This window comes from Cyanistes caeruleus, chromosome 2 (assembly GCF_971803275.1).
Source record: "Cyanistes caeruleus chromosome 2, bCyaCae1.hap1.1, whole genome shotgun sequence".
Taxonomy (NCBI): domain Eukaryota; kingdom Metazoa; phylum Chordata; class Aves; order Passeriformes; family Paridae; genus Cyanistes; species Cyanistes caeruleus.
The window spans coordinates 107,962,190-107,979,996 of NC_141702.1; the positions used below are offsets into that span (position 1 = coordinate 107,962,190).

The 17,807-nt window shown below is 38.8% G+C and overlaps 1 long non-coding RNA gene across 1 annotated transcript; it reads left to right on the forward strand.

Moving 5' to 3' along the window:
* Positions 1-5,596: 5,596 nt before the first annotated feature.
* Positions 5,597-10,797, forward strand: LOC147655100 (uncharacterized). Its single transcript, XR_015282568.1, has 2 exons — positions 5,597-5,673; positions 6,908-10,797. It is a non-coding gene; the product is annotated as an uncharacterized LOC147655100 (long non-coding RNA).
* The last annotated feature ends 7,010 nt before the right edge of the window (positions 10,798-17,807 follow it).

Sequence of the window (17,807 nt, forward strand, 5' to 3'; positions counted from 1 at the left end):
TGTGGTGCTTGGAACGCAGCTCAGGTGCATCAGTTATGAGTCCTTTGGGTGGCCACAGGATTGTCATGCACTAATAACACCGAGTGAGAGGCAAAATGACAAATGGGACTGGAGGATGTGGCAGGAGAAGCTTTTCCAACCAGCAGTATCTGGAGTGTCGTGTGAGATTTGTTAGGAGTGTTGGTTAAAAACGCATTCACGATGGAAATGATGAGAAGGGCTTGTGGGATTGGAGAACATTTAATAGGAGAGTAAAAATGCTTTCCCTGTTTGACACAGCAAAGCAAGACCTGAGGAGCAGTGTGAGTGGGAGAAAGAACAATTATTTAAGGGAAATTATGTCTCAAACACTGCTGGACAGCCTGCAGGTGGAGTAGTTAAGGGGGTTGATAAAAAAAAGGTGAACTCTGATAGAATGATGAATTTTATCTGGTCATTCCAAATTCTTAACAGCAATTTGACCATATTGCTGTTAAGCAATATGGACAACCATAATGCTTGTCTTAACATTTGCTATCTGATTTGGTAGTTCTGACTGTTTTTTGTTGTTTTGATTTTTTTTGCTCACTTCTCCAGTTTCTTGGGATGTTTAAAACTAACGCAGTAAATAACACCAAGACCACCCCATCCTCTAAAAAGCATGTCAAAAACCTTTTTCCCCTCTAAGCAGAACTCTTAAAACCCCAAAGAAGATAAACATTCTTATTTTTTTCCTTCTTTTCATTATTTTGTTATTCTGCTTTAGAAAATATTTATGCTAAAGAAAAATGTGAGAGAAAAAATAGGATTACGGCCTGGTTTTAAACATTTCTGCATTTTTTCATAAGAAGTTTGTAGCATTCTTCCTCCTCTTGGTATTATAGAATTTGGACAGTCACAGGAGTGTTCCAGGGAAACTGGAAATTTTCATGAGGCTGCTAAACACAAAAGGAACCAGCTTCCAGTGAAGGAAGTTTCGTCAGTAGTGATTGTCTTTTCCTCATGCATCTTCCTTTTCTGAATGTAACTGGTTCGTGTATCCTTCCTAGAGTTTCCACAACCCCCTCTTTTCTGTGAATAGTGATGATAACATATCCCATGACAACTTGCCTAATTTATTAAAGGTAGAGAGTTTTTATGAAATTCACCATCATTTGACAGGGGGGAGCAGGAATTTAGGAAGAAGAAGATCTAGCAAAGGAGATAAATTGAATCAGTCTGGGAAGCAGGGGCATTCCAGACTGGTTTTGTTCTGTTCCTTGGGTGTTTTTTGGCCAGCTTAGGGAAATTGAGAAGTGCTTTGGGGAGCACAGTGTGTCTGAGGCAAGGTGCTGCTGAAGGTTATCAGTACATCCCTGCAGACACAGTTTGGGTGGAATAAGACAAATCTCTCTGGTTTCACACTGACTGCTAAAGACTCTGTGGCCGATGAGCAGCCCAGTGCCATCTCTGTTAATATTGACAATTTCCTGAATGATCACTTTCTTAGGATGTTTTCTTTCTTACTGAATGCATTTTTAAATTTTAGAATATTTACTCAAGACTGAATACTGTCAAATATTTAGATAACCAAATGATCTAAAGCAAGTTGTGTTCGCTGACTAATCCAGATGTTCTGTGTGCAGGATTTTTTCCAGCTATTAGCTCAGACTCTATTCTCTTTCTCTCTTTTAATTTTATGCTCTCTGAAGGCAGGTTTGGGTTTTTTTTTTTATTACTTTGTCATCTTTGTCACTACTACTAGCTTACAATTTACAAATCCTCTTTTAAATAATTGAATACTGATGATCAACTAATACATCAAAGAATGCTGATGTAAAGTTTTTTCTGTAATTTCCACTATGCCAGTGGCAAATGTAGTGAATCAACTCTTTTATCCATCTTCCTCTTTAATATCAAGCATATTGAATTTTATAGACTAACTGAAATAAAAATAAATGACAAGGAAAACCACTTTATGTTGCTGAAAATGTGTACTGAGTGGATTTCAGAACTTTGTGATAATTCATAACTTCTTGTGCAGAACAGCAAAGTATTGACATTGCAAGTGAAAAAGGAATGATTTCAATTACACTGAAAAATCACAGCGGATCCAGGTTATATAAATGAAATTCTTGTGGACTTCACAATTTTGCTAAAAACCTTGGTATTCAGGCCTTGGTCTTCTTTTTCTTTTTTTCATCTCATGCAGAGAGAGCTGAGTAATTCACTCATATAATTTAAGGAGAAATTCCATTTTTGCATGAAGTATATACAATATTGTCAACACATCTGTATAGGTTTTAACATCTGTGAAGACCAAATACAGAAAAGAAATTGAGTTTACCTTATGCCAGCATTGTATCAGGCATCTCATGCTCTCTATGAAATAAGTTGCCCTTTCATGTTCTAATTATATACATTTTAACTAAATTTGCCTCCTGAAATATTTTCCTTAAAAATAGGTTTCCAGATGAGGTGTTCACACATCAGTTGCCTCACACACAGGGTTTACAGTTCAATAGCTCTGAAAACAATGACAGTGAAATTGTATTAGTGGACCTTTTTTCTTTGTAAGTGCTTAAAGATCATTCAGACAACTTAAGCAGGGTATTTCTGGAGAAGGGAGAAATGTTATGGATCCATACTGTAACAAAAGAACTGCTGTCAAGGTATTTTTAATGTATTGATGTGCTTGGATAGTAGAGCATCAGTTTGATGAGCAAGGCTCAGTTATTATAGCAAAACCTACCCAGACCTTCTCAGTCACAGCTTTTTATTATTATTTCTTCTTGTTTTATACTTTATTTTTAAGTATCCCAGACTGACAGGAGAAAAATGAGTGCTCAAAAATGTCCATTGCAAATATTTGCACTGAGAAGAAAAAAATAAAAAATTTGGACTTGGAGTGTCACCAGTATTCTGATTTTACTGATGTACATTCACAAGCTCTGGAAACTAATTTTCCACTCCTCAAAGTGAGGGTGAACATGACATTAAAATAATAGAGTTGTCTTTTCAGATGACATTTTTTTTGTTTTGTTTTCCTTCATGTTGTTTATATTCCAGCCACCACTATCTTCTTCCTGGTTTTGCTTCTTTCCACAGATTTTAAGCTTTTCTGTGAGATGGGATCCTCCATCTGCTCAGCAGAACAGCCTTTCTGGACACTGGTCAGCTAAACTGAAGTGTTACTCCTCTTTTAAGATCAAAACCCAAATATTGGTCAGGCCTCCACTTTTTGTTTTGTAACAACAGCAGAATTGTTGCCTTTTACCCAGAAGAAAGTCAGATATTTCCATGCATGATTTGTGCATGTATAGAAAGCCCAAAACTACATCTGGAACTTGAAGACCCCCTCCAAAATTAGCATGGTCTTAGGTTCCTGTTGTCCTTCTGCCAGTCCTGGTGTTTTCAGATAGTTTCATGAAAATTCATTATGCCCAAAACAAAATTCAGTGCCTGTACTTCAAGTCACTTAGGCTGCTTGTACTGTGAAAAGATGCTGGTGTAAGGCAGATTGTTGTCAGAAATATTTTTTTTTAAAATCATCTGTTGCTGAAGGTGGGTTTTAGATTATTAAAAACCCTTGCAGGTGGTATAGGTGAGAGGATCAGTGACAACACTTGTGAGTACTGCACAGCAGTGCTCTCTTCTAGAGATATCTATTAATACTTTGAGCATTTCATTGTCTTTAAGCATAGCTGGTAATCCATACATTGCCTCTTGCTTGTCTGCTTTCTAAAGAGGCAGGAATAATATGGCTGTCACAATAGGATATTCCTCAGCAAGAAAACTAATCTCCTCTGTAGCCAAACTCTCTCAGCAACTTGAGAGCTATACAATTTTTAAGTAAAAAATTTTTGTCCTTGGACGTGTACAGATGGTATTAAGTGAAGTGCTTGGAAACCAAGGCAGATCTTTGTAGCAGGAGGGGTTGAGATTTGTGGAAGATTATGGCTAGAATAGAAAAAACAGTCTCTTTTTTTCACCCCTTTATAATTGGTGCAACAATAGGGCAGTGGGGAAGCATGAGAAAATATACAAGAATTTATATCATGCAGGAGGGTTATAAACAAAAAAAGAGAGGAAGAAACAGAGGGAGGGAAAGATGGATGTTATTTTTTCCTTAAACAAGCAAAGAAGTCCTTTCCTTCCTTTTAAAAGTAGTCCTACTTCTACAAGCACATTGCTGGACAACAACGTAGGGAGGAGAAGGGAAAAGAGAACTTTTCCTGCTGTATCCCATTCTGGGTTTTTTCTGCCCTGCTGAATCAATTTTTGTAAAATTTTAGATGCAGTCTCCAAGAAAAAACAGGGCCTCTGGGTCAGCTCTGGAGCAAGCACATCTAAATTAAACCCTAGATGTCTGGAACACCTGCCAGCACTGACAGCAGAGCTCAGTCCTTAGGAAAGCAACTTGCACAGACCAAAAATATGATCATTGCAGAGCTGGTCACTTACTGTGAATTGGGTAATTATCAACAGAAATATTTAATCCTAAGTCTCTAGTTGAAAATGGTATTTTTTGTGAGATTTAGTTTGTACCCTAAACAAGACATCTGTGTGTTTCTAGCTCCTTATCATAAACTGACCTGTAGGACTACCAACTAAAGAAAAATGCTTTTCCTCAACTAAGTAAGAAATGAAATAGCAATGGCTGAAAATGTAAGTTCTGTTGGCAGGAATGTGCTTTTTAGGGCAATGGGTTTGTGTTTCTGTGTGCATGTCCTGAATAACCCAAGCTGCAGTTTTCTGAAGAAGCTTGAACACTGATACAGCTGAGAGTGATGCTGGTTACCGAGGGGAACATGAAGTGTGGCTTTATAGGATGTTTCTGTTGGTGTTGTGAACATTTCACATTTTCTCTCCATTCATACTAGATGACATACTGTTTGCATTATCCCCATTTTTGAGACTTTCTCATGAAAGAAATCAGGGATTAGTTAATTGGGTGTCTTTGAACATCGGGAACAGCTCATAAGAAATTTATACCACCACATTTCCCAGAGTCTCTCTCCAACGTTAATACAAGTTTAAAACAAATAAAGTAAGCCTATAATGTTGTAGCCCACAGCTTCTGATAGCTGATACCTGTGCTAATATGATAACTGCTGAGTTCAAATTACAGTGTCTCCAAGGACAAGCTAAAAGATTGCCTCATCTTAATATTGCTGACAGCAAGTGAGTAATGTTTTTAAAGCTTTGTATTGAGAAATATCTTTACCCCATTACAGGGCAATATCTTCATTCCCATTTTCACACATTCAGGCTGAATTTTTGTATTGATGGTGTATTAGGGCTGTTATGTATAAATTACAGCGTACAGAACTGGTTATACTTATTTCTGTAACACAGGCATCACCTCGGTGTGTGCTGTTTTTTATGGCATGTTACTATTTTGAATGAATTGAGATTATCTTCTGTGGAAGGTCAGCAATTTCAATGTCTTTCTCATGACAGGAGCTAGACAATATTATCAGTTGTAATTTGCAGCTCATAAAGTAAACTGCTGCACAACATAACATGCTCCTGTGGGTTCCACCTTAGGTAGCTGAGTGTTATTCATTTGTTAAATGATCCTTAGGTGTAGCCTGAGCATTTTCACCTGAAAGCTTCTGACTCACAGAGCACACGTGCACTTATTTGACTGGAGTTGCTGGCAGAGAAGGCTGCTCAGCTCTCCTGGGACCAAGCACTGGAACCAGGACAAAGGTTGTAATCTGGGGTGTCTTGGAAGCACCTCTTCCCTTATTCTTGCCTGAGATATTCCTGTGTACTTTCCTGTGTAGTGCAAAAGGTTTGGGGTTTCTTGTTTGGTTTTTTTTTTCCAATTATCACCTGCTGAGATATTCATTTTATTTGTCATATATGCAGTTATTCAATGTTTGTGTCAGGGTTGCACTCTTGGAACTGAGTGTCATAATAAAGCACCCAGGCCAAAGATGCTTCCTTGGAACAGAAGAAAGATATTGATAAGGAAGCCAAAGTCCTTCTCTGTGTACTGTATAAAACTCCAGCTTGGGCATTTGGCTCTGTCTGCCAGTATTCAATCTGGTGAAGGCTGTCATAAATCCAAAACAGGGACTTTACACAGAATGAATCGAATGATACTGTGCACACATCTTGGGGCACAAGAACAAGAACCTGTCACTTCCTGTGTAAACACTAATGTGCCCAAAATCCATCCAAAATCCAGCAGGGCATTTGGAGGGTGTCTGTAAGGAAATTGTCAACTGAGCAGGTAGATGAAGCAAACTTCTATTACGTTTGCTAAGCTCCAGCTGGGTACTGTGACTGTTCATAAATGAGCTTTAATATTCCACCTTTCTCATCTGCAAATTACAATCCCTTTTTTATTCCTCAGTATTGCATAGAAAGGCAAAACTGTGTAAGCTCTCAACATATGCAGAGGGTTGGCCTTGTGTGTGACCTCTTGAACTGCAAAACTGCAGATCTGGATCCACAGTCATGTGGGTTTCTGGTGCTGTCATCTGTCTTCGTTGTCAGGGGAAAAAAGTAAAAAAACACTAGGGAAATAAATGTTCAGAGAGCAGAGTGTCACTGTGGGATCACATGCAAGAAATAATGCATGGGCAGGTTTGTAAAAGAGATGTTTTCTGCAGCTTCTGTAGTAAACAGGGTTCTTCTCCAGCCCTAATGAAGTCCACAGACGAGCAAGTAAAGGGCACATCATTAGTGTTCATTTACTTGAATCTCCCAGAAGAGGACCAGTATGAAATATTAATCCCTGTGAGAGAGAAATTACTTTGACCTTTGGCCATGTCAGAAGTGTGCCCACATGTAGGACTCCTCTGGTGGTTTGTTGACAGTTTGGAGTACAGGCAGTACAACCCCTACAGCTGTGAAGTCAGTCTGCATCTTCATCAGAGAAGCTCTTCCCTTTTTTTTCCTTCCACAATGGCATTATTGCTATGGTTTTTTTCAGCTTCTCAATGGCAACTGCACAGGCAGAGAGCATGGAGACCATGAGCTACATCTTGAAGTAGGCAAGTTCAGAAGCTTGCTGCAAATGTGACTTGTACCAATGAATACTTGGAGAGAAAGGATAAACAAAGAGAGGCTGCTGATGTGCAACTGGGATGCAGTGTTTCTGACAAAGTCCAGCAGAGGAGCAAGTGGGAAAAGTGGCACAAAAGGAACAAATGTAATGTTTAGCAACTATCATTTGCCAGCTCAGGGTGCTGTGTGATTTATACGACTAACCAAGTCAGCAAGCAGTGAGTGTTGATAATTAATGGTGTGCCAATGATTTATGGATCGAGGACTACTTGCTCTAAGCATAGCCTCATAATTCTAAATAATAAATAAACTAAAAATTTATTCATTATGGGAGCAAAGAGAATTCTCGTTATTGCTTGATGCATATCCTTTGATCAGGTGTATTTAGCTGCTTACACACTATCCTGGCAGTGAGAAGAAGAAGAACCTTGTGTATGTGATAGTGAAAATAACATTTTTGTTGTTCTGTCTGAATGCTTAAAGATTGATGAAATCCTTCATCTGTTTTTATGTGGCTATGGGTGTTCCCCTAACTACTGATTTCCTGGCAGGTTTCCAAAACATGGACCTTTAATCTGAGAAAGAAGGAGAAAAATCCTGTCACGTTTTAAGCAGATTCCCTGGTCAAAGCAGGTGCAATTGGATGCTGACTGTGCAGCCAATAACCAGCACACTTCAGCATGCCCCAGAAACCTGAGACAAAGCTAAGGGAGGAGAAAAAACCCAAAACATAACAGATGCTACCATCATGGTCTTTTTAATCACCGCCAAATTTGCTACCTGTGGGCTTCACTTGTACTGTGGGCTGTTTGAATTGGTGTAACTAGAAACTAGAAGATAAAAGCTTTCATAAATTGTAGATAACCAGGAAAATGGCAGTAGCTGCTTTTTGCCTCACCATCACCTGAACCCTTCTGCAAGCCTGTCAGCTGTGGGAGGGCAGAGGCTATCGAGCACTGCTTTTATTTGTACAGTTCCTGATACAATGAGAGTTTAACCCCGAATGAGATTTCAAATTGTGACTAAATATTGTGTAATAAAGAATACAAAGGTTTAAAATATGCAAATTCATGCAGCTACAGCACATGCCTTCATATTACCCCAGAGAACTAGGAAAGGGCAATGTGATGGGAGTAGAGAGGCATAGTTCATTCAGCAGTTGTCCAACCAAGGAATTATTTTTTTTTCTTTATTATTATTATTTTCCTTTATTATTATTATTATTATTATTATTCTCTATGGAGGTGTCTTTGTTATTCCTTGTCACTCTCCTGTGGTGTTGTTGGGTGTAGGAGGTCCACTTGTCCAGTCTGCTGCCTACCTGCACTTCTCCAGGTAGCACAGTCAGTGGTCAAGCTTCACCTCCCTTCCCATCACCTGTGGGTATTTTGGCTCATTGATAAGTGGTGGTTTTACTGTGGTTCATCTGCAACAGACACTAAAAATATTTCAGGATTTATTTCGCTTTAGTGGTGACATTATGCCAGTACTGTCACCTAGGTAATGGAACTAATTGCCATAGCAACAAGGCTTTATAATTCAGCAGCCCCAACATTTTTGACATATGGGAGAAACTAAAGATTTGAAGTAGGACACAAATGAAACGTATCTGATTGGGCTAAGTCACATTAATAGTCATGAACAGGAATCTTCTGTGCACACTAAATCAAACCAGAGTAAACGATATATCTTTTAGAGGCCCATTTACTTCAAACTAAATTGTTTAATGTAAAAAACTTTCTTCCTCTGGGAAAAAATAGCGACATTTAATTAAGACAAGCAGATAATAAACCTGATTGTTTAAGTGTTATTGTACAGCCCCTGGGTATTGCTCCCATTCTAGGCATTGTATGAGGCTTAGGAAATGACAAAGTACTTCTAAAATATTTCAGCTGAGCATTCTCTCACTTCAGGGTTAGTCATATACCTTGCCAAATTGTGATTGCAGTGAGAGTGGTGGAACTGGTGGCAAAGTTCCCTGAGCCAAACCCTGGGGAGCTCCAACTTGCTTTCCTATTTTCAGCTGTGCTGTCTCTGCCTTAGCCTTTTTTAGGGAAGGGCATAACCTCCACATACACCTGGCACAGTCTAATCCAGATAGAATTGGGGCCAAAATTATAAAAAGCTGGAGTGAAATTTTCCCTTGCTCAAGTCAATGCAACTTTTGCTGTAGAATCTGTAGCCAGAAGATATTTTTTGACCATTTGATGGAGAGTATAGTCAGAAATACCAACCTTTAGAATCTGTCTAGAGTACTGCACCAAATCTGGGGTCAGCCAGGCATCATGAACTGGGGAAAGTTATGGAGAGGTGATCAATATGGTTAGGGCAGGATCATTTGCCCTGCAAAGGTGGACAAACACTGCAAGAGGCTGCACAGAGGGGTCACAGTGACTCCATCCTTGGAGACTTCCAAGCTCTGGCTGGTCAAAGCCCTGAGCAACCTGTTCAGAACTCAGTGTTGATCCTGCTTTGAAGAAGAGTTTAGGCTAAAGATGTTCCAGCTCTCTTAAAACTGGAATTATTCTATGACTTTGTGTTTTTACCAGAAGATACAATTCCTCTCTATTCCTCCTAATCTTCCTATCTATATCTAATCTCTAAAAAGCTGCATCCCTGTGGTGTCCTGTGAAGCAACAACACCAAAGATATTAGAGAGTTTCTTTTCTATAACAAAGGGGAATGTATCATATTTAGGCAAAAAATAGCTAATCACTGAATATAGTCTTTAATTTAGTGTGTGTTATGCTTGCCTGTACTGAGGTAAGTGTTACCATTTCAATCAACACAACTATTTTGGTTCAGGCAGAAGCAGTGAACAAATTCTCGGATAAAGAACTGTGACTCACTCACTTTCTGCCTCCAACATAAATATTAGCTGCTCTCCAGTAAATGTAATTTATCTATGCTTAGAAAGGCATTACTCTGCTGTTAAAATGCTCCTTCTTCCAATTATTTACCCATATTATCCGGGCTCAGCATTAACTTCAGTTTTTCACTCTGATGGAATTAGACACAATAATTACTTTTAACGTATTGTCTGATTGTTTTCCTTATCAGGAGTTCAGGTTTGCATTCCCACCTTTAAGTCTCAGACCCTGTCTAGTAAAAGAAGAGAATTTGAGCAATTAGACTGGAGGGTCAAAATAATCCTGACAATTGTGTTTCATTCTAATCAAGATTGTAAGCGCTAAGAATTTCTCTCTGCATCTTGTTTTTCTCATCATCACCCTTCCAGGCACACTTAGAAATAGATGCTTTGTGGTTTATGTTCTATAACCTCTGTGGCTTTGGGGTCTTGAAATCCAATTTTAAAGGCTCAGAAAAATCACAGCAAAACAGCTGCTTGGTTTTATGAAATATAAATGGTATCATTGAAAATGCACAGATGGCTTCTTGGTGATGCATTTCACAAACATGCTTAGATGTTGTTCAAAATATGAATTTGAATAAATCTGTGATTAATAATTTTCTAGTTGGTGACAGCAGCTATTGGGGTGAGAGCAGGTAGTCAGATATCATAGGCTTATTTTTCCTGTTTTATTTTTTCCCTTTTTTTGCATTTGTTGAGATTAAAATCACTTTCTAGCTAGCTTTTAATTAAAATTCAGTCTCAGACATGGTTTTACTTTGGCTTTGAACATTGGAAACATGGGATGTAGGATTACCACTGCTTGAAACAAAAATGTAGATTCATTGCAGCTTGAACCACTGCATCCTTTGTATGAAGAGAGTGTGTTTGTGTGGGTTTTATCTTGCTACAGTGTGCTACCCTCACATGAAAAGAATAAAGAAGAAGAGATGTTACCCCCTTCACAACATGTACAGAATAATTTTGAGTCATGGACATTTGAGTGAAAAATGCCCAGTATTTTTTTTAATATGCTTGAACAATAATTGCTTTAAGAGGGGAAAAAAAAAACCCTTCATTGAGTGCTGATAGGGATTTCTTCTGTGATTTAAGCAGTCTCTGAAAGGAGGTTGTTTATTTTGGCTACACTACATGTCAAGAATGGTTTGAAAGAAGCAATCGAATGCTTTTCCTTGCATACAGATCATTCATTATATAGCTATCAATAACTGCCTAATAAAACTAGTCCAAAATAAATCATGCTTTCTTAACTGCTTGGTAAACGCTGGACAACACCTCAAGGCACTTCTCAATACAGTAGCACTTTACAAAAGCAATCTATACTCTAAGCACCCATTACTGTTACCAATTCATTAACATGTTAAGTTAATGTATTCAGGCTCCTTCTTTGGAAAGTGAACAGTAACAAAGCCAACAAAGATGCATGTGTCTGATTATACTATGCCAGAAGTAAATAATAGAGTGTTATTCAATTCATAGCACAAGTAATGGATTTTGGATAGCAGCACACATCCATTTGAAAAATGACGGACGTGTCAAAATGAAATATGCCATTGGCAAAAAATACAAATTTCTAAAATAGATGATGATAAGTTCAAGACCTGTGCCTGAATTTTTGAGACTCAAAGAAGTCTTATTTGTTTCTTTAAAAAAAAAAAAAAAATTAAACTGACTGGCAATCACATTTTATTTAATTAAAATGTGCAGCTTTAGTGAAATGTTCACAAGATTTTTCAGCATATGACTTGTATCCGTAAAACTTAAAACAACTGGAGGCATATATTGGAAGTGAGGCAGTACCAACAGGAAAGCACATGTTTAAAATACTCTGTATTTATTAGAAGTATTCAACTTGGCACTGAAGCTTCAGGCATGTTTGGGATAGATTTTATTGAAAATTACAGGTAATTACTAAAATTCAGTGCTTCTAAACATTCAGGCCTGGCAATCTCAGTGCAAGCATCTGAAATCAATGGATGAAAACTCAGTATGGAAGTGTTGGTCCTGAAATCCAATACAGAAACCCATATTCACATAATAGCATTTTAGCTGTAGTAAAACCTGGACATAAAGATTTCAGTGCATTAGCTGAGTAAATCTGCTCGATAAACAAAGTGCATGGGGTCTGTCCTGCTCCTTTGCAGCAATGAGGATGTGATAACTCGAGTATCATGAGTAGGTCTGACTTTTTCCTCATTGGAGAGCTGCTCGGATCAGGCAGATCCACAGTAGCTTCAGCCAGCTCTGTGGAGTTAAGAGTTTTTGCTGCCTCTTTTATAGGTAACAGTGGAGTTTGCTTTTCAAAGCGTCATTTTCCATGACTTGATCAAGGGAGCCCTCTGGGATCCAACTCTAACTCAATTGTCTGCTGTCTCATCATCACCTCTTCTGCTTGCAATCACAGTGAGGAGGGTAAAGGAAGTGCTGTGGGATTTACTGGAACAGAGTTTTGTCTGCATGAATGGATTACATCTCTGTGTGGTACTGAGGAATATGTTTCAGAGGGGACTTGTCGATGTTAGGTTTGCAGCTGGACTTGATGACCATTAAGTTCTTTCCCAAACTAAACTGAGTGGAAGTCAGGAACCCAAACAATCCATGTCCTTACCAGCCAGACACAACCACAGCCACCCCTGTGACTCTGAGTAGGTGTTTAACCCAGCCTGGGGGGGAATTTTGGAGTTTTGATGATTTAGAGGTCCCAGGTGCTGCTTGGCATGTCCTAGTTGGTCAAACATGTCCCAGAGACTGGTTCATCCCTTGTCAAGCACATACAGCTTGTGTAGAAGCTCACTGAAGGGAGTTAATGTAGCAGGAGGAAAACTGTGGTGCACTTAAAATCTGCTGGAGTGGTTACCATAGATGGGTAAAGGGAAGGGTGCTGGTGTGAATTGCTGGAGAAAGGAGCAATGGAAGTGTGGCAGAACTTCCATCAGGGGAGAGGAGCTGCACACGTGAGGCATCTAATGGGAACTGAGGGAAGGAGTCTGGAGAAAAAAAGTGTAAGAGAGGAAAAGTGGGTTTTATCTTCTATGGGTAAATTGGAGTTTTAAATGGACAACTTATCTGAATCCGTTACTAAAGATCTTCTGCGATGGAATTTCTAGAAATTCCATAGATAATTAAGTATCTTTACCGCTGAAAGCTTTTCCTAATATCTACTCTTGCTGTAGTTTGACTTCATTAGCTTTTTACTGTCTTCCTTTGTCACGGGTAAGAGCTTTTTACAGTGTTCTTTGCATAGATGAACACTGTTATATGCTGCCTCTTAGCATTTTCTCTAAATCAAACTAGCCCAATTTTTTGCAGAAAACTGGGATCTTTTTGTCACTCTATTTCCCTCCAAGTGCTCCATACCTGCCCAGCAGAATTCTGGCCAAAACTGGATGCACTGTTCTCACACAGTCCTTGCAAGCCCCAAGGGGAAGGGAAAGATTACCTTTTGTAATAGCTTTACTAATGTAAAACTTTGCATTTTTTCTCTTATCTAATACATTTGCAGACCTGTCAATTTAACACTCATCCTGTATTTTATTGTCTGGGTCAGGAACAAATCATGGAGAGACTGCATCTCTCCACAGAGAAGCATTGTATGGGATTGTACTCTCCAGATGTTTTTCAGGACACTTTGGATTCTGTTCTCTAGTTTATTTTACACTGTGTTTCTTAGGTTTCTTATGATACAGGCATTAAGGTCAGAAACCTTTCCCAAGTCAAGATATCAGGTATTTATTGCAACATCTCTCTAAATACAAGCTGTTTACCCTGCCAAGGAGAGCAACTAAATTGGTCTTACATCATTTGTTCCTAGTGACTCTTTATTTATTGACTGTTTCTAGTCTTTCTTATTTTTCTTTTAATTGCCTATACGTTCTTCAACCGGTTTTGTTTGGTATTTTTTTCCCCAATTCCTCCAAGAACTGAAATTGTGTTGCCTATAATATTCTCTTTTCTACCTTACGGTAAAGGAACATTGTTTTTATCCCTCTGCAGTCTTTTGGGTCTCCACTTATTTTTCAGAAATTCTCAAAGATAACCACTAGGAAATCTGAGACTACTTTAGACAGTTCTACAAAAGTATTTTACGAGTAATTTAATCAGGCCCAGCCACTTGGAAAACATCTAGCTTATCCTTATCTAAGTGTTCATGGCACTGCTCTGAGAGATCATTCATCCTTATCTATAGGTGCTTAAATAAGTAAGCACCTTAATTACAGCTGACCTTTTTAATAAAGAATGAAATGGAAAAGGCACTGATGTTGAGATTAAGTTCACCATCTCAGCTTTCTCTTTTACTTCTTGTTATAGAGCCCATATTATGTTAACAACTGCATTGTCCATAAAACAAAGAGGAAGAGCAGACCTCAGAAACTTCCCAGATTCCCTGAGCCCATGGCAATTAAAATCCCATCCTATCACAGTTTGGATCAAATTTTGCTGGAGGCATAACAAATATGGCTGGGATGTGTTCAAGTACTCGGTATTATTTTGAATCATCCTTGACAGAAAGGGTAAAAAGGGAATATGGGAATTTGGAATATGGAATGGACACTTTGCAAAGTATCAGTCGTGTCCCCAGAGGTACAGGTAACATGAGAATGGCACCAGACTTCAAACCCTCAACTGTAAATGCCTTTAAAAAAACTGATAGTCTAAAAGAAGGAAACTCTCTTTTATGTCATCTTTTTAAAGGTTTTTCATGGCATGCTCTGTCATAAGAGAACAATTAGCTGCAATAAAGAAAATCAGTAAGCCTGAGTATTGGGTGGGAATATGATAGGAGCATAAAACAAGATTCCATAAATCCTAAATGTTTTGGCAAATGAAAATCAGCACTCACAAACTCTGTAGTTCACTGGGTGAGCAGTGGGCTACAACAAGGGCTTTTCCTGAGGCACTTGCAGTGCCAAACCCATTATTTTTTCCCTTTCACATCCCCATTGCTCCCCAAATACAGATTCCAATAGAAGAATGAGTGTGAATTCTACCATTTACAGAAAGGCCAAGAAATGCAACAGTTTTGTTTCTGACTCATGCATGGATATGCCTTTTATTGCTAAGGGTAAGATATGTGGTCATCAGGTCAAATGGGAAAATCTCACAGGATTTGTGTAAAACCAGAGGAAAACAGCACAAAGGGCAAGTATTAGCTCTGACTTAAAAAAAAAAATAAAAAATTAAAGGCTGCAAATCTTGACTTTATAATCTTGAATAGCTCCTACAGAAGTCTGGACTTCTTAGGAGGCTCCAAGAAAGCAGTAAGCACTGAAGGAATTGACAGAAATGTAACATTTGGGACTTTACCGCATTGGTTCCGAACCAATCATTTTTAAGAGCAATGTTTCTGGAATATACACATATATGTGTATGTGTGGGGAGAAATCCTGTTTCTGCTGAACTCCTTAATCTCTTGTCCTTTCTGGAAAAATTTATTTTAGGGAAGGAATGTTCAAAGGCATCTTCTTGTAGTGATGTCTGTTGCCATCCCATCAGGAGAAGGGAATAGGGCAAGATTTCCCTTGCAATCTCGTGGTGTAGGATGCTGAGAAGGATGTATTTCAAACCTGCTGGTTGCCCAGAGAACAATGGTGCTTTGGTTTTCTCAGCCTCCTGGCCCCGAGCTGTTGCATCCCCCTGCTGGTGTAGCTCCAGCACATCAGTAGCATAGCAGGCTACTCGGCCCCGGCTCCCCACTTGCCATTTGTAGGGCATGGAATAGCTGAGGGGGAGGGGGAAAAACAAATACCTGTGCAAGCAGTATTCCAGCCTTCTATAAAATGTCTTTTGTTGTGCCAGATGGGAAAATATTAGTTAAACTTACAGTAACTTAATTAAATGAGGATGAACTCATGAAAATTATGAAGTGATGGTAGTCCAGAAGAAGCTGGCAAGAGGCCATGCTGAAAAGGGAACTCTTAGGAAGTGTCTAGCAAAGTACAATTATCAGATTATGGTATAATAATCCAAGATATAAATAAATAATCATAATAATGATTTAATATTTTCATCAATGACCTCAGTACCAAAAAGCAGGAGAGAATTAATGATTTTTTTTTTTTTCTGGTGGTGCAGATGTGGGACATATTAACAATAAAAATGTGAATTACCATATTATATAGAAATAATTAGATGACCTTGAGATCAGGAACCATTTAAATGTGATGGAACATTATAGTACAAAATGCAAAGATATGCACTCTGGGACCATGAACAAGAATTTCAGGCATTAACTGGTGCTTGAGCTGGGAGCAGAGAGGGAGCCAGGTCATGTGTTTTAGTCAGCTCCTGACACAGTTATGAAAAAGCTCATTGGGGTCATAAGTTATTAAATCCTTCCTCTAGTGTAGTGACTTCCATGCAGTGCACAAGGCTCCAGCCTGTATCTGAAATACTGTGTGCATCTCTTTGTACAATCTCACAAAAATTAATTTAAGATGGAACGAGTGAGATGGGCACAACAGTCTTAGCAGGCAATCTTATGAAAGGAAATCAAAAGTGTGGATTCTTCAGGGGAGAAAAAACAAAGGTTGAGAGAGGATATGACTGATATCTACAGGTTTACCAGAGGAGGGGGCACTGAAGGAGGGAGGAGGAGAGGAAAAAGAGCTCTTTGAGCAGAAATGGCAGTGTTGATAAAACAGCACTCTCATATGTAAAAACAGGCAGAGCATTTAAGAGGGTTCCTATAGTACAGATGGCATGACTCTTCCAACTTGTTTTTAGGATAGGAATTGATGAGTTTTAATTGATGAGTTTATGAAACCATGTTACCTAAGACAGCAGGAGGCTGAAGGCAGATGTCCATCTCACTCCTGTGCTCACTGTGGACATTCCCATTCTCTCCACCCCCCTGCTCCCCCTCTCTTTTTGTTCCTTCCTGCTTGCTCCCATCTACAAAGCTGCCCAGATATATCTTATTTGTTTTATTTCCATCACTTATTTTGCACATAGTTTGATGACTTTTTTCCTGAGATAAACTTGCTTTAGAGAGGGGACAAAGATTCCTGCACTTAGCCCTGTAGAGATGTGCAAGAGCTGCACTCACCACGTCGCCTGCTTTTCTGATAGAAAAGAAATTCTCCTTCACACTGGGTCTGGCTTTTCAGCTCACAGACAAGAGGTGGGAAATGCACTGAATGTTTGAAGCAGAATTTAGAAATCATACTATTCAATTACTAGGAACTCTGATGTTTTTACCTAACATCAGAGAAAGATTCCTTGTTTTAACATTCAGATAGGTCCATAAAGTAGTTATTGTTTGCCTGGCCATACAGAGTATGCTGCCATATGTTCACAGCCAGAAATGGCATGAGGTACTAGTCATAATGGCTTTTATTTATGACAGTTTCTGGGATTCAGGGCTCTAGCTATAATGGCTCAGCAGGTTTCCACAGCTCAGCTGTGAGTAGACCTAATTCTGATTCATTCAGACTGCTCCTTCAGTCAAAGGCAGCAGCAAATAGAAAAGATACTGCTGATAAATTGCAGATAGAAAAATTTTAAAATCAATATAACAATTATAGTTGATCCAATCAGAAACAAGTAGAGAAATTAAGATAAGTTCAAGGAAGAACAAGGGGATAAAATCCACTGTGATTAGTACTAAGTGTGTAGTGCTTATCACAAGATTCAGATACTTCGATATTATGCAGCAGAATAAAGAATACAGGAAAAATGCTGCTGAAGAGGAAACTACACTCAAGGATAAGTGTTTTGCAGAGAAAGGAGTGGTTTAAAAAAGTACCACCCATGGCATCATATTCAGCTCTGTCTTGCACCACTTTTCCCTTTTACACTGTTGCTCCCGTGGGATTTTTCTCAGTCAATTGCCAGCTCAGTAGTCAATAAATTGCCAACTCAGTAGTTAAAAAGATAGAGATTACTAAGAGATTTTGCTCTGCCCAAAAGGAGCATCTGCTTCACGCTTGCCAGGTTACAGAATGCAGAGCAACCC